This window comes from Scyliorhinus torazame, chromosome 8 (assembly GCF_047496885.1).
Source record: "Scyliorhinus torazame isolate Kashiwa2021f chromosome 8, sScyTor2.1, whole genome shotgun sequence".
Taxonomy (NCBI): Eukaryota; Metazoa; Chordata; class Chondrichthyes; order Carcharhiniformes; family Scyliorhinidae; genus Scyliorhinus; species Scyliorhinus torazame.
This window is the reverse complement of record NC_092714.1, coordinates 58,462,664-58,477,019: the sequence shown is the minus strand read 5'-3', so window position 1 is coordinate 58,477,019 and position 14,356 is coordinate 58,462,664. Positions and strand designations below refer to the sequence as shown.

Genomic DNA, 14,356 nt, shown 5'->3' with positions numbered 1-14,356 from the left:
GAGTAAGGAGTTCTCGTTTTTCTCCTATGTCCATAAAGTCTATTCACGCATAGACTTTTTTGTGTTGGATAGGGCATTGATCCCGAGGGTGAGGGGAACGGAATATACGGCTATAGCCATTTCGGATCATGCCCCACACTGGGTAGACTTGGAGATAGGGGAGGAAACAAGAGGGCGTCCACCCTGGAGAATGGATATGGGACTAATGGCGGATGAGGGGGTGTGCTTAAGGGTAAGGGGATGCATTGAAAAGTACTTGGAACTCAATGACAATGGGGAGGTTCAGGTGGGAGTGGTCTGGGAGGCGTTGAAGGCGGTGGTTAGGGGGGAGCTGATATCAATAAGGACACATAAAGGGAAGCAGGAGAGTAAGGAACGGGAGCGGTTGTTGCAAGAACTTTTGAGGGTGGACAGACAGTATGCGGAAGCACCGGAGGAGGGACTGTATAGGGAAAGGCAAAGGCTGCATGTGGAATTTGACTTGCTGACCACAGGCACTGCAGAGGCACAATGGAGGAAGGCGCAGGGTGTACAGTATGAATATGGAGAGAAGGCGAGCAGATTGCTGGCACACCAATTGAGGAAAAGGGGAGCAGCGAGGGAAATAGGGGGGGTGAGAGACGAAGATGGAGAGACGGAGCGGGGAGCGGAGAGAGTGAATGAAGTGTTTCAGACATTTTATAAAAAATTGTATGAAGCTCAACCCCCGGATGGGAGGGAGAGAATGATGGAGTTTTTGGATTGGCTGGAAATTCCCAAGGTGGAAGAGCAGGAAAGGATGGGATTGGGAGCACAGATCACGGTAGAAGAAGTGGTGAAAGGAATTAGGAACATGCAGACGGGAAAGGCCCCGGGACCGGACGGATTCCCAGTTGAATTGTACAGAAAATATTTGGACTTGCTCGCCCCGCTACTGACGAGGACCTTCAACGAGGCAAAGGAAAGGGGACAACTGCCCCCGACTATGTCAGAAGCAACGATAACAAAGAACAAAGAACAAAGAAATGTACAGCACAGGAACAGGCCCTTCGGCCCTCCAAGCCCGTGCCGACCATACTGCCCGACTAAACTACAATCTTCTACACTTCCTGGGTCCGTATCCTTCTATTCCCATCCTATTCATATATTTGTCAAGATGCCCCTTAAATGTCCCTATCGTCCCTGCCTCCACTACCTCCTCCGGTAGTGAGTTCCAGGCACCCACTACCCTCTGCGTAAAAAACTTGCCTCGTACATCTACTCTAAACTTTGCCCCTCTCACCTTAAACCTATGCCCCCTAGTAATTTACCCCTCTACCCTGGGGAAAAGCCTCTGACTATCCACTCTGTCTATGCCCCTCATAATTTTGTATACCTCTATCAGGTCGCCCCTCAACCTCCTTCGTTCCAGTGAGAACAAACCGAGTTTATTCAATCGCTCCTCATAGCTTATGCCCTCCATACCAGGCAACATTCTGGTAAATCTCTTCTGCACCCTCTCTAAAGCCTCCACATCCTTCTGGTAGTGTGGCGACCAGAATTGAACACTATACTCCAAGTGTGGCCTAACTAAGGTTCTATACAGCTGCAACATGACTTGCCAATTCTTATACTCAATGCCCCGGCCAATGAAGGCAAGCATGCCGTATGCCTTCTTGACTACCTTCTCCACCTGTGTAGCCCCTTTCAGTGATCTGTGGACCTGTACTCCTAGATCTCTTTGACTTTCAATACTCTTGAGGGTTCTACCATTCACTGTATATTCCCTACCTGCATTAGCCCTTCCAAAATGCATTACCTCACATTTGTCCAGGTTAAACTCCATCTGCCATCTCTCCGCCCAAGTCTCCAGACAATCTAAATCCTGCTGTATCCTCAGACAGTCCTCATCGCTATCCGCAATTCCACCAACCTTTGTGTCGTCTGCAAACTTACTAATCAGACCAGTTACATTTTCCTCCAAATCATTTATATATACTACAAAGAGCAAAGGTCCCAGCACTGATCCCTGTGGAACACCACTGGTCACAGCCCTCCAATTAGAAAAGCATCCCTCCATTGCTACCCTCTGCCTTCTATGGCCTAGCCAGTTCTGTATCCACCTTGCCAGTTCACCCCTGATCCCGTGTGACTTCACCTTTTGTACTAGTCTACCATGAGGGACCTTGTCAAAGGCCTTACTGAAGTCCATATAGACAACATCTACTGCCCTACCTGCATCAATCATCTTAGTGACCTCCTCGAAAAACTCTATCAAGTTAGTGAGACACGACCTTCCCTTCACAAAACCGTGCTGCCTCTCACTAATACGTCCATTTGCTTCCAAATGGGAGTAGATCCTGTCTCGAAGAATTCTCTCCAGTAATTTCCCTACCACTGAAGTAAGGCTCACCGGCCTGTAGTTCCCGGGATTATCCCTGCCACCCTTCTTAAACAGAGGAACAACATTGGCTATTCTCCAGTCCTCCGGGACATCCCCTGAAGACAGCGAGGATCCAAAGATTTCTGTCAAGGCCTCAGCAATTTCCTCTCCAGCCTCCTTCAGTATTCTGGGGTAGATCCCATCCGGCCCTGGGGACTTATCTACCTTAATATTTTTTAAGACACCCAACACCTCGTCTTTTTGGATCACAATGTGACCCAGGCTATCTACACCCCCTTCTCCAGACTCAACATCTACCAATTCCTTCTCTTTGGTGAATACTGATGCAAAGTATTCATTTAGTACCTCGCCCATTTCCTCTGGCTCCACACATAGATTCCCTTGCCTATCCTTCAGTGGGCCAACCCTTTCCCTGGCTACCCTCTTACTTTTTATGTAAGTGTAAAAAGCCTTGGGATTTTCCTTAACCCTATTTGCCAATGCCTTTTCATGACCCCTTCTAGCCCTCCTGACTCCTTGCTTAAGTTCCTTCCTACTTTCCTTATATGCCACACAGGCTTCGTCTGTTCCCAGCCTTTTAGCCCTGACAAATGCCTCCTTTTTCTTTTTGACGAGGCCTACAATATCACTCGTCATCCAAGGTTCCCGAAAATTGCCGTATTTATCTTTCTTCCTCACAGGAACATGCCTGTCCTGTATTCCTTTCAACTGACACTTGAAAGCCTCCCACATGTCAGATGTTGATTTGCCCTCAAACATCCGCCCCCAATCTATGTTCTTCAGTTCCCGCCTAATATTGTTATAATTAGCTTTCCCCCAATTTAGCACATTCATCCTCGGACCACTCTTATCCTTGTCCACCAGTACTTTAAAACTTACTGAATTGTGGTCACTGTTACCGAAATGCTCCCCTACTGAAACATCTACCACCTGGCCGGGCTCATTCCCCAATACCAGGTCCAGTACCGCCCCTTCCCTAGTTGGACTGTTTACATATTGTTTTAAGAAGCCCTCCTGGATGCTCCTTACAAACTCTGCCCCGTCTAAGCCCCTGGCACTAAGTGAGTCCCAGTCAATATTGGGGAAGTTGAAGTCTCCCATCACCACAACCCTGTTGTTTTTACTCTTTTCCAAAATCTGTCTACCTATCTGCTCCTCTATCTCCCGCTGGCTGTTGGGAGGCCTGTAGTATACCCCCAACATTGTGACTGCACCCTTCTTATTCCTGATCTCTACCCATATAGCCTCACTGCCCTCTGAGGTGTCCTCTCGCTGTATAGCTGTGATACTCTCCTGAACAAGTAGCGCAACTCCGCCTCCCCTTTTACATCCCCCTCTATCCCGCCTGAAACATCTAAATCCTGGAACGTTTAGCTGCCAATCCTGCCCTTCCCTCAACCAGGTCTCTGTAATGGCAACAACATCATAGTTCCAAGTAGTAATCCAAGCTCTAAGTTCATCTGCCTTACCCGTAATGCTCCTTGCATTAAAACATATGCACTTCAGGCCACCAGACCCGCTGTGTTCAGCAACTTCTCCCCGTCTGCGCTGCCTCAGAGCCACACTGTCCCTATTCCCTAGTTCTCCCTCAATGCTCTCACCTTCTGACCTATTGCTCCCGTGCCCACCCCCCTGCCATACTAGTTTAAACCCTCCCGTGTGACACTAGCAAACCTCGCGGCCAGGATATTTATGCCTCTCCGGTTTAGATGCAACCCGTCCATCTTATACAGGTCACACCTGCCCCGGAAGAGCTCCCAGTGGTCCAGATAACAGAAACCCTCCCTCCTACACCAGCTGTTTAGCCACGTGTTTGTCTGCTCTATCTTCCTATTTCTAGCCTCACTGGCACGTGGCACAGGGAGTAATCCCGAGATTACAACCCTCGAGGTCCTGTCTTTTAACTTTCTGCCTAGCTCCCTGAACTCCTGCTGCAGGACCTCATGCCCCTTCCTGCCTATGTCGTTAGTACCAATATGTACAACGACCTCTGCCTGTTTGCCCTCCCCCTTCAGGATTCCCTCTACCCGTTCGGAGACATCCTGGACCCTGGCACCAGGGAGGCAACATACCATCCTGGAGTCTCTTTCACGTCCACAGAAGCGCCTATCTGTGCCCCTGACTATAGAGTCCCCTATAACTATTACTCTTCTGCGCTTTGACCCTCCCTTCTGAACATCAGAGCCAGCCGTGGTGCCACTGCTCTGGCTGCTGCTGTTTTCCCCTGATAGGCTATCCCCCCCGACAGTATCCAAAGGGGTATATCTGTTCGAGAGGGGGACAACCACAGGGGATTCCTGCACTGACTGCCTGCCCTTTCTGGTGGTCACCCATTTCTCTGCCTGCACCTTGGGTGTGACCACACTTACATAACTGCGATCTATGACGCTTTCCGCCACCTGCATGCTCCTAAGTGCATCCAATTGCTGCTCCAACCGAACCATGCGGTCTGTGAGGAGCTGCAGTTGGGTGCACTTTCTGCAGATGAAGCCATCCGGGACACTGGAAGCCTCCCGGACCTGCCACATCTCACAGTCAGAGCACAGCACCCCTCTAACTGACATTGCGTCAATTAATTAAAATTAAAATTTGTCTTTTTTTTTTTTTTTAATACTTTTTTTAAATTTCAAAGTTACTGTCAACTATCTGTTTCCTAGCACTAGATTTCTAATAGAAATGCGATAGCTAACTATAATATTCTCCGATCTCTGGCTTAGATATCCTCTAAATTATAATTAAGTTATTATGTTTAATTAGATCCCAAATACTCAAAAAAATTTAGGTTAGAATCCCAACCAGCCACTCAGGTCACAGCTTTTCTGTGATGTCACTTCAGTTTCCCCCCGACACACACAATTTGAAAAACAGGTATAAAAGTAAAAATCACTTGCTTACCTTCTGAGATGTTCTCAGGTTCCCTCGCTGACAGAGACTGCTCCTCCACCTCCAATCCTTGACCTGCACAATGCTAATAATATATAATATAATATGGCACTTACCTTACACCAATGGGTCTTATTATTAGGTTAGAGGAGGAGGGCGGGTGGGAGACACTACACGTGTAGTGTCTCGGGTTTCCTCTCCACCAGAATTTATGGGGGGGGGGCACTTGCCAGAGGTCGAACTTCCGGTTCCCGCCGAAATCCAAAGGGCTGCTCCTGTAAAGGTAAGTGCTTTTAAACTAACTACTCACCTCCCAGAAGGCCCCTGCGCACCGCTGCCGCCGAAATCCAAAGGGCTGCTCCTGCAAAGGTAAGTGCTTTTAAATTCACTACTCACCTCCAAGAAGGCCCCTGCGCACCGCTGCCGCCGAAATCCAAAGGGCTGCTCCTGTAAAGGTAAGTGCTTTTAAACTAACTACTCACCTCCCAGAAGGCCCCTGCGCACCGCTGCCGCCGAAATCCAAAGGGCTGCTCCTGCAAAGGTAAGTGCTTTTAAATTCACTACTCACCTCCAAGAAGGCCCCTGCGCACCGCTGCCGCCGAAATCCAAAGGGCTGCTCCTGTAAAGGTAAGTGCTTTTAAACTAACTACTCACCTCCCAGAAGGCCCCTGCGCACCGCTGCCGCCGAAATCCAAAGGGCTGCTCCTGCAAAGGTAAGTGCTTTTAAATTCACTACTCACCTCCAAGAAGGCCCCTGCGCACCGCTGCCGCCGAAATCCAAAGGGCTGCTCCTGTAAAGGTAAGTGCTTTTAAACTAACTACTCACCTCCCAGAAGGCCCCTGCGCACCGCTGCCGCCGAAATCCAAAGGGCTGCTCCTGCAAAGGTAAGTGCTTTTAAATTCACTACTCACCTCCAAGAAGGCCCCTGCGCACCGCTGCCGCCGAAATCCAAAGGGGATATCGCTTCTTTTAAAGAAGGAAAAGGATCCGCTACAATGCGGGTCCTACAGACCAATCTCCCTCCTCAATGTAGATGCCAAGGTCTTGGCCAAGGTAATGGCAATGAGAATAGAGGAATGTGTCCCGGGGGTGGTTCATGAGGACCAAACTGGGTTTGTGAAGGGGAGACAGCTGAACGCGAACATACGGAGGTTGTTAGGGGTAATGATGATGGCCCCACCAGAGGGTGAAACGGAGATAGTAGTGGCGATGGATGCCGAGAAAGCATTTGATAGAGTGGAGTGGGATTATCTGTGGGAGGTGTTGAGGAGATTTGGGTTCGGAGAGGGGTATGTTAGATGGGTGCAGCTGTTGTATAGGGCCCCAGTGGCGAGTGTGGTCACGAATGGACGGGGATCGGCATATTTTCGGCTCCATAGAGGGACATGGCAGGGATGTCCTCTGTCCCCATTACTGTTTGCACTGGCGATTGAGCCCCTGGCGATAGCGCTGAGAGGTTCCAAGGGATGGAGGGGAATACTTAGGGGAGGAGAAGAACACCGGGTATCTTTATAAGCGGATGATCTGCTACTATATGTGGCGGATCCAGCGGAGGGGATGCCAGAAATAATGCGGATACTTGAGGAGTTTGGGGATTTTTCAGGGTATAAATTGAACATGGGGAAGAGTGAGCTGTTTGTGGTGCATCCAGGGGAGCAGAGTAGAGAAATAGAAGACCTACCGTTGAGGAAGGTAACAAGAGACTTTCGTTACCTGGGGATCCAGATAGCTAAGAATTGGGGCACATTGCACAGGCTAAATTTGACGCGGTTGGTGGAACAGATGGAGGAAGATTTCAAGAGATGGGATATGGTAGCATTGTCAATGGCAGGGAGGGTGCAGGCAGTTAAGATGGTGGTCCTCCCGAGATTCCTTTTTGTGTTTCAGTGTCTCCCGGTGGTGATCACGAAGGCTTTTTTCAAAAGGATAGAAAAGAGTATCATGGGTTTTGTTTGGGCCGGGAAGACTCCGAGAGTGAGGAAGGGATTCTTACAGCGTAGTAGGGATAGGGGGGGGCTGGCACTACCGAGCCTAAGTGAGTATTATTGGGCCGCTAATATTTCAATGGTGAGTAAGTGGATGGGAGAGGAGGAAGGAGCGGCGTGGAAGAGATTAGAGAGGGCGTCCTGTAGGGGGACCAGCCTGCAGGCTATGGTGACAGCCCCATTGCCGTTCTCACCAAGGAACTATACCACGAGTCCGGTGGTGGTAGCTACACTGAAGATTTGGGGACAGTGGAGACGACATAGGGGAAAGACCGGAGCACTTGGGGGGTCCCCGATAAGAAACAACCATAGGTTTGCCCCGGGGGGAATGGATGGGGGATATGGAATGTGGCAAAGAGCAGGTATAACGCAATTGAAAGATCTATTTGTGGATGGGAAGTTTGCGAGTCTGGGAGCGCTGACCGAGAAATATGGGTTGCCCCAAGGGAATGCATTCAGGTACATGCAATTGAGGGCTTTTGCGAGGCAGCAGGTGAGGGAATTCCCGCAGCTCCCGACACAAGAGGTGCAGGACAGAGTCATCTCAAAGAAATGGGTGGGGGACGGTAAGGTGTCGGATATATATAGGGAAATGAGAGACGAAGGGGAGACTATGATGGACGAACTAAAAGGGAAATGGGAAGAAGAGCTAGGGGAGGAGATTGAGGAGGGGATGTGGGCAGATGCCCTAAACAGGGTAAACTCGTCGTCCTCGTGCGCCAGGCTAAGCCTGATTCAGTTTAAGGTATTACACAGGGCACATATGACTGGAACACGGCTCAGTAAATTTTTTGGGGTGGAGGATAGGTGTGCGAGGTGCTCGAGAAGCCCAGCGAATCATACCCATATGTTTTGGTCATGCCCGGCACTACAGGGGTTTTGGATGGGGGTGACAAAGGTGCTTTCGAAAGTAGTAGGAGTCCGGGTCGAACCAAGCTGGGGGTTGGCTATATTTGGGGTTGCACAAGAGCCGGGAGTGCAGGAGGCGAAAGAGGCCGATGTTTTGGCCTTTGCGTCCCTAGTAGCCCGGCGCAGAATATTGCTAATGTGGAAAGAAGCCAAGCCCCCGGGGGTGGAGACCTGTATAAATGATATGGCGGGGTTCATAAAGTTAGAGCGGATTAAGTTCGTCCTAAGGGGGTCGGCTCAAGGGTTTACTAGGCGGTGGCAACCGTTCGTCGAATATCTTGCGGAAAGATAGATAGGGGAGAACAAAGAAGGCAGCAGCAGCGGCCCAGGACTTTGGGGGGGGGGGGGGGGGGAGGGGGGGGAGGGGGGGGGGGATGGGGGGGGGGGGGGGAGGGTGTGGCCTGAGACAAGGCAGTTGCCAATTAGGGCTAGTTTTTATTTTTTGTTATTTAATATTTATTTATTTGTTGTTGTTTTTGTTTAAATTTAAAAAAGGTCATTATTATCTGTATTGTTACAATGATGTGTAAAGGATGCACAATGTACTGTGTTGGTTGACCAAAAATTTTCAATAAAATATTATTTAAAAAAAAAATGGAGGGGAACTTGTTGAATAAAGAATTAGAGTTGCGCTTACTTATATTGTAGCTTGAGGAGTTGATCATTTAACACCCAGTCTAAAAAGAGGTGTATTTCTCTTTCTCCTCACCTAGCTGTTGTCCAGCTGGTGGCAAAGGTTGTGCCCCCATTATGGTGAAGTTGTGCAGCATCCAGGAAACCAATGCAAATCTTGACATGTCCTCTCCTCAGTACCACAGAGCTCCTCCATTGGGACCAGACAACATAAGCATTGTTAACTACCCTAGTGGTTTGTTCAATAATAATAATAATCTTTTAGTATCACAAGTAGGCTTACATTAACACTGCAACGGAGTTACTGTGAAAATCCCCAAGTCGCTACACTCCTGCACCTGTTCGGGTATACTGCGGGAGAATTCAGAATGTCCAATTCACCTAACAAGCACATCTCGGGACTTGTGGGAGGAAACCGGAGCACCCGGAGGAAACCCACGCAGACATGGGGAGAAAGTGCAGACTCCGCACAGACAGTGACCCAAGCTGGGAATCAAACCCGGGTCCCTGGCGCTGTGAAGCAACAGCGCCTCACCAGTGGTTAGTTCTATTACATTTCCTGTGGCAACATGACTTTTATTTTTGAGTGCATGCTGCCCATTTATACATGCACTGGACTCATGAGCCAAGTGCTCATTCTACCTGCTTCTCTCCGGCATAATCGGAGAATGAAATGTTTCCAACTCTCTTAGAAGAGAGTTTTGGTGACTTCCTTTATACAACAGTGGACAGCAAACTGGAGATGTTGAACTATCTCCTGCTCCTGCCTGGAAGAACAGAGGTTAATTTCCCCTTGCCACCCACTGGCAATGCTCTATTTGCCTTGCTCCAAGATTGCAGTTGTGGCTGCAGCATGTGGCACATTTAGTAAGGCAATGACGTCTGATACAATGTGCCTCACTGAAGTTCAGGTCGAAAATTGCTCTCTGAACATCCTGAGCAGATATGGTCACCTGGTCAGAATCCTCCTTCTACTTCCAGCATTTTTGCTCTGTGAAACCTCTGCTCATTCTCCGCATCATGTGTGGTCCAAGGAATATGTATACAACTGAACTAATGTCTGACAGCAAGTGGTTTGTGCTAAATCCTCAAAGTCAGAATAAACCTTTTCAGCACAAGCCTTACCATTCCTTGTGGATAGACTTTCAGGAGCTCTAGGAATCAGCATTCACCGTCTATAATTGCAACAACTAATCACCAATCAACCTGAAAGTAGTTGACAATCACTTTAAATAGCGCTGGTACACTGTCCTACTTGCTGCTGAACATATTCAACCATGTGAGGTTAAGAAAGAGCATTAGCTGGAGAGTTGGCTCCAAAATGACACTGCTGATATTAAATCAGTGTGACACAATCTGTCCACCCTGCATTTTTCCGGTGGATGCTGCCTGCACACACCAACATCCTCACCAAAATGGCATCCAGCACTGCTCACACGAGAAGTATGCGCAACCACCACGGGAGCCATTTTGGAGCCAAAACATCATTAGTGGCACTGAAATCTGGTCTGCAAGAGTCAAATTAAATTGTCCATTTTAAATTACAGGTTCAAATATAAGCAGTGAAGCAGGGAAATGCAACTTAAATTTAATAAGCTCTTTGCAAAAGCCCACTTTTTTGATAATAGTTCACCCTTTGCTTCTCCATCCTTTGCCACCTTTTAATTGGGGACCCAATTTTCATGTCTCCTTCAACTGCTTGATAATACATTAGGATTAATAAAGGGTTTGATGGTACTGATTGCAAAATCACATTTTCCTGCCACTTATGAACACAGTTTATACAGCTGCAGCCATCTACTGGCAAAATGAAATAACTGCAGCTTTATTTTTTTCGCTGTAACCTTACATGGGCTCCTTCTTGCTTATATATCCTGCAGGAAAGATTTCACTTAAGAACAAGAATTCCTGACTTCTGGGTGCGGCGATGACCAGCTAAGTCGCACGTTTCGGCACCTCCCGTTGAAACTGACTTTTGGGCTCTTATTAAGAGCCCCAACGGCAATTTTTAACGGCCAAAATCACTGAGAGCACTATCACGGAGATAGTGGTTGCGATGGACGCTGAGAAAGCATTTGACAGGGTGGAGTGGGACTACTTATGGGAAGTGTTGAGGAGATTTGGTTTTGGAGAGGGGTTTATTGGATGGGTACAGCTGCTATATAGGGCCCCGGTGGCAAGTGTGATCACGAACAGGCAGAGGTCCGACTACTTCCGTCTTTATAGAGAGACAAGACAGGGGTGTCCCCTGTCCCCGTTACTGTTTGCATTGGCAATTGAGCCGCTGGCCATAGCACTGAGGGGCTCTAGGAAGTGGAGGGGAATACTCAGGGGAGGAGAAGAACACCGGGTATCATTATATGCAGATGATCTATTGCTGTATGTTGCGGACCCAGTGGAGGGGATGCCTGAGACAATGCGGACACTCAGGGAGTTTGGGGAATTTTCGGGGTACAAACTGAATATGGGGAAGAGTGAGTTGTTCGTGGTGCATCTGGGAGAGCAGAGCAGGGGAATAGATGATTTACCGCTGAGGAGGGTAATAAGAGATTTCCGGTACTTAGGGATCCAGATAGCCAGGAGCTGGGGAACCCTACATAGGCTTAATTTAACACGATTGGTGGAACAGATGGAGAAGGATTTTAAGAGATGGGACATGGTGTCCCTGTCACTGGTGGGTAGGGTGCAGGCGGTCAAAATGGTAGTCCTCCCGAGATTTCTTTTTGTGTTCCAGTGCCTCCCGGTGATGGTTACGAGGGCTTTTTTCAAAAAAATTGAGAAGAGTGTTATGAGCTTTGTGGGCTGGGAAGACCCCGAGAGTGAGGAGGGGTTTTTTGCAGCGTAGCAGGGATAGGGGGGGACTGGCACTGCCGAGCTTAAGTGATTATTATTGGGCTGCCAATATCTCAATGGTGTGTAAGTGGATGGGAGAAGGGGAGGGAGCGGCGTGGAAGAGACTGGAAATGGCGTCCTGTAAAGGAACCAGCCTACAAGCATTGGCGACAGTGCCGTTGCCGTTCTCCCCGAAGAAATACACCACAAGTCCAGTGGTGGTGGCAACGCTGAAAATTTGGAGACAGCGGAGACGGCATAAGGGAATGGCGGGTGCCTCGGTGCGGTCCCCGATAAGGAATAATCATAGGTTTGTCCCGGGGAGAATAGATGGGGGATTTAGAACATGGCAGAGAGCAGGGATTGTGCAACTGAGGGATCTGTTCCTAGACGGGACGTTTGCAAGTCTGGGAGCGCTGACGGAAAAATACGGGTTGCCCCAGGGGAATGCATTTCGGTATATGCAATTGAGGGCTTTTGCGAGGCAACAGGTGAGGGAATTTCCGCAGCTCCCGACGCAGGAGATTCAGGATAGGGTGATTTCGGGGACATGGGTGGGGGATGGTAGGGTGTCAGATATATACAGGGAAATGAGAGACGAGGGGGAGATCATGGTGGATGAGCTGAAGGGAAAATGGGAAGAAGAGTTGGGGGAAAAGATCGAAGAGGGGCTGTGGGCAGATGCCCTACGCAGGGTAAACTCTTCGTCCTCGTGTGCCAGGCTTAGCCTGATACAATTCAAGGTCTTGCACAGGGCGCACATGACCGGAGCAAGGCTCAGTAAATTTTTCGGGGTAGAGGATAGGTGCGGGAGATGCGCGAGAAGCCCAGCGAACCACACCCACATGTTTTGGGCATGCTCGGCACTGCAAGGGTTCTGGGTGGGGGTGGCAAATGTGCTTTCGAAGGTGGTGGGGGTCCGGGTCGAGCCAAGCTGGGGGTTGGCTATATTCGGGGTTGCAGAAGAGCCGGGAGTGCAGGAGGCGAGAGAGGCTGATGTTTTGGCTTTTGCGTCCCTAGTAGCCCGGCGAAGGATATTGTTAATGTGGAAGGAAGCTAAACCCCCGGGTGTGGAGGCCTGGATAAACGACATGGCAGGGTTTATAAAACTGGAACGGATAAAGTTCGCACAAAGAGGTTCGGCTCAAGGGTTCACCAGGCGGTGGCAACCGTTCATTGACTATCTCGCAGAACGATAAAGGAACTGGGAAAGTAGCAGCAGCAACCCAGGGGGGAGGGCTCGGGTGTGTTCTCAGGGGTGCTTTTGTAAGGATATTTTTACTTGGATATGTATATTGGCTTGTTTGACTTTATTATTTGGGAGAGTTAATATTTTGTTATGGCAGTTGCCATTTAGTTTATATATTATTTATTTATTTGTTAAAAAACGGTCACTATTATTGTCTTGTTTTATTGTTGTAAAAAGGGAAAAAAATTTGTACTGTTTTGTTTGGCCGAAAAAAATTTGAATAAAATATATTTTTTTAAAATGAACAAGAATTCCTGCCTTGTGTAAAGTGGGCATAATCAACAAGTAATGGCAACGGTTCGGTAGGAGAATGCCAGCATTAACGCGGTTGCAGGGGAAGGATGCCAGGTTGAACTCCAGAGTGGGAAAATAGGGAACACAGTGCTAGAATTAGAGGGCGAGAGAAAAGATGAGCATTTAAGTAAATTCAGATGGGGTAGATTGTGCCTGACTGAAATGGGGAGAGTTCGGCATGGGTGCAGCTCCTGAGAAGATAGCATTTATGATTGAGAAAAAATTAAAAATCCAATTATAAAGTATAAATCACTTATTTTAAAATTTCAAATTTTCCAGATTCCCTAAAATGAACTACCAATTTGTTCTGATAGCATTTAGCCCTTCAGGCTACACGTGCTCTTTTCCCCTCCAAAATGAGTGAAAGAATAATGTGTATACCTGAAGCTCAACTTAGAAAAAGACAGTTGAACCATTACTTTAAAAGGGTTAAAATTGTAACATTAGAGTCATCAGCTTTTTTTTTTTTTAAGGCTTTTCTGACGACGTTTTTGAAACTATTGGTCAGCTTCTGCTGGGTTCCTAGACTGACATATGATACTGGAGCAGTAATTCATTGCAGTATTAATGTAAGCCTACTTGTGACAATAATAAAGATTATTAGTATTATGCATAAACTGTCACACTCTAAAATGGCTGTGTGGAACTAATCCTCTTTTCCTATTAAGACTCAGAAGAATATTTACAACAGTCAAATCATTCAATTTTAACATATCTGGAATCACTATTTGGGGACTTTTCTTTCAAATTATGTAACCATTCACCTAATAACACAAAAAGCACCATTGTAAAATACAGATCATCAACCCGAAATGTTAGCTCTGTTTCTCCCTGCAGATGCTACCAGACCCAAGTGTTTTCAGCATTTTCTATTATTGTAGATGAAATACATAAAAGCTAGGAATGTAAAGGTTTATGACAATTAACTGCTTTCACATAGCGCTTAAATTTTCATTTTCTGTTGCAATACCAATGCTGAGAATAAACCAGTGATGAATTCTGTCCATTACACTCAAGATAATTACAGCGCAGAGTTGCAAACAGCCTGTTTCTGGAGATAAATTCGTTTGCCATTGCTAGTCTTCGAGATTGAAATTTGCCATGGCAACCATGAACAGTTTCTTTTGAGAAAGCAAAAAAATGTGACAAAAGGTCATTTCCTTGGCAGCAAATAGTATTTCTTTCCCTTCCCCTCCCCCTAGGAAAAC

The 14,356-nt window shown here is 47.7% G+C and overlaps 1 protein-coding gene across 5 annotated transcripts in view; it reads right to left on the bottom strand.

Moving 5' to 3' along the window:
• The window catches only part of LOC140427869 (POU domain, class 2, transcription factor 1-like), a 329,760-nt gene that overhangs the window by 146,088 nt on the left and 169,316 nt on the right, over positions 1-14,356 (bottom strand). The gene's annotated exons all lie outside the window — the stretch shown is intronic.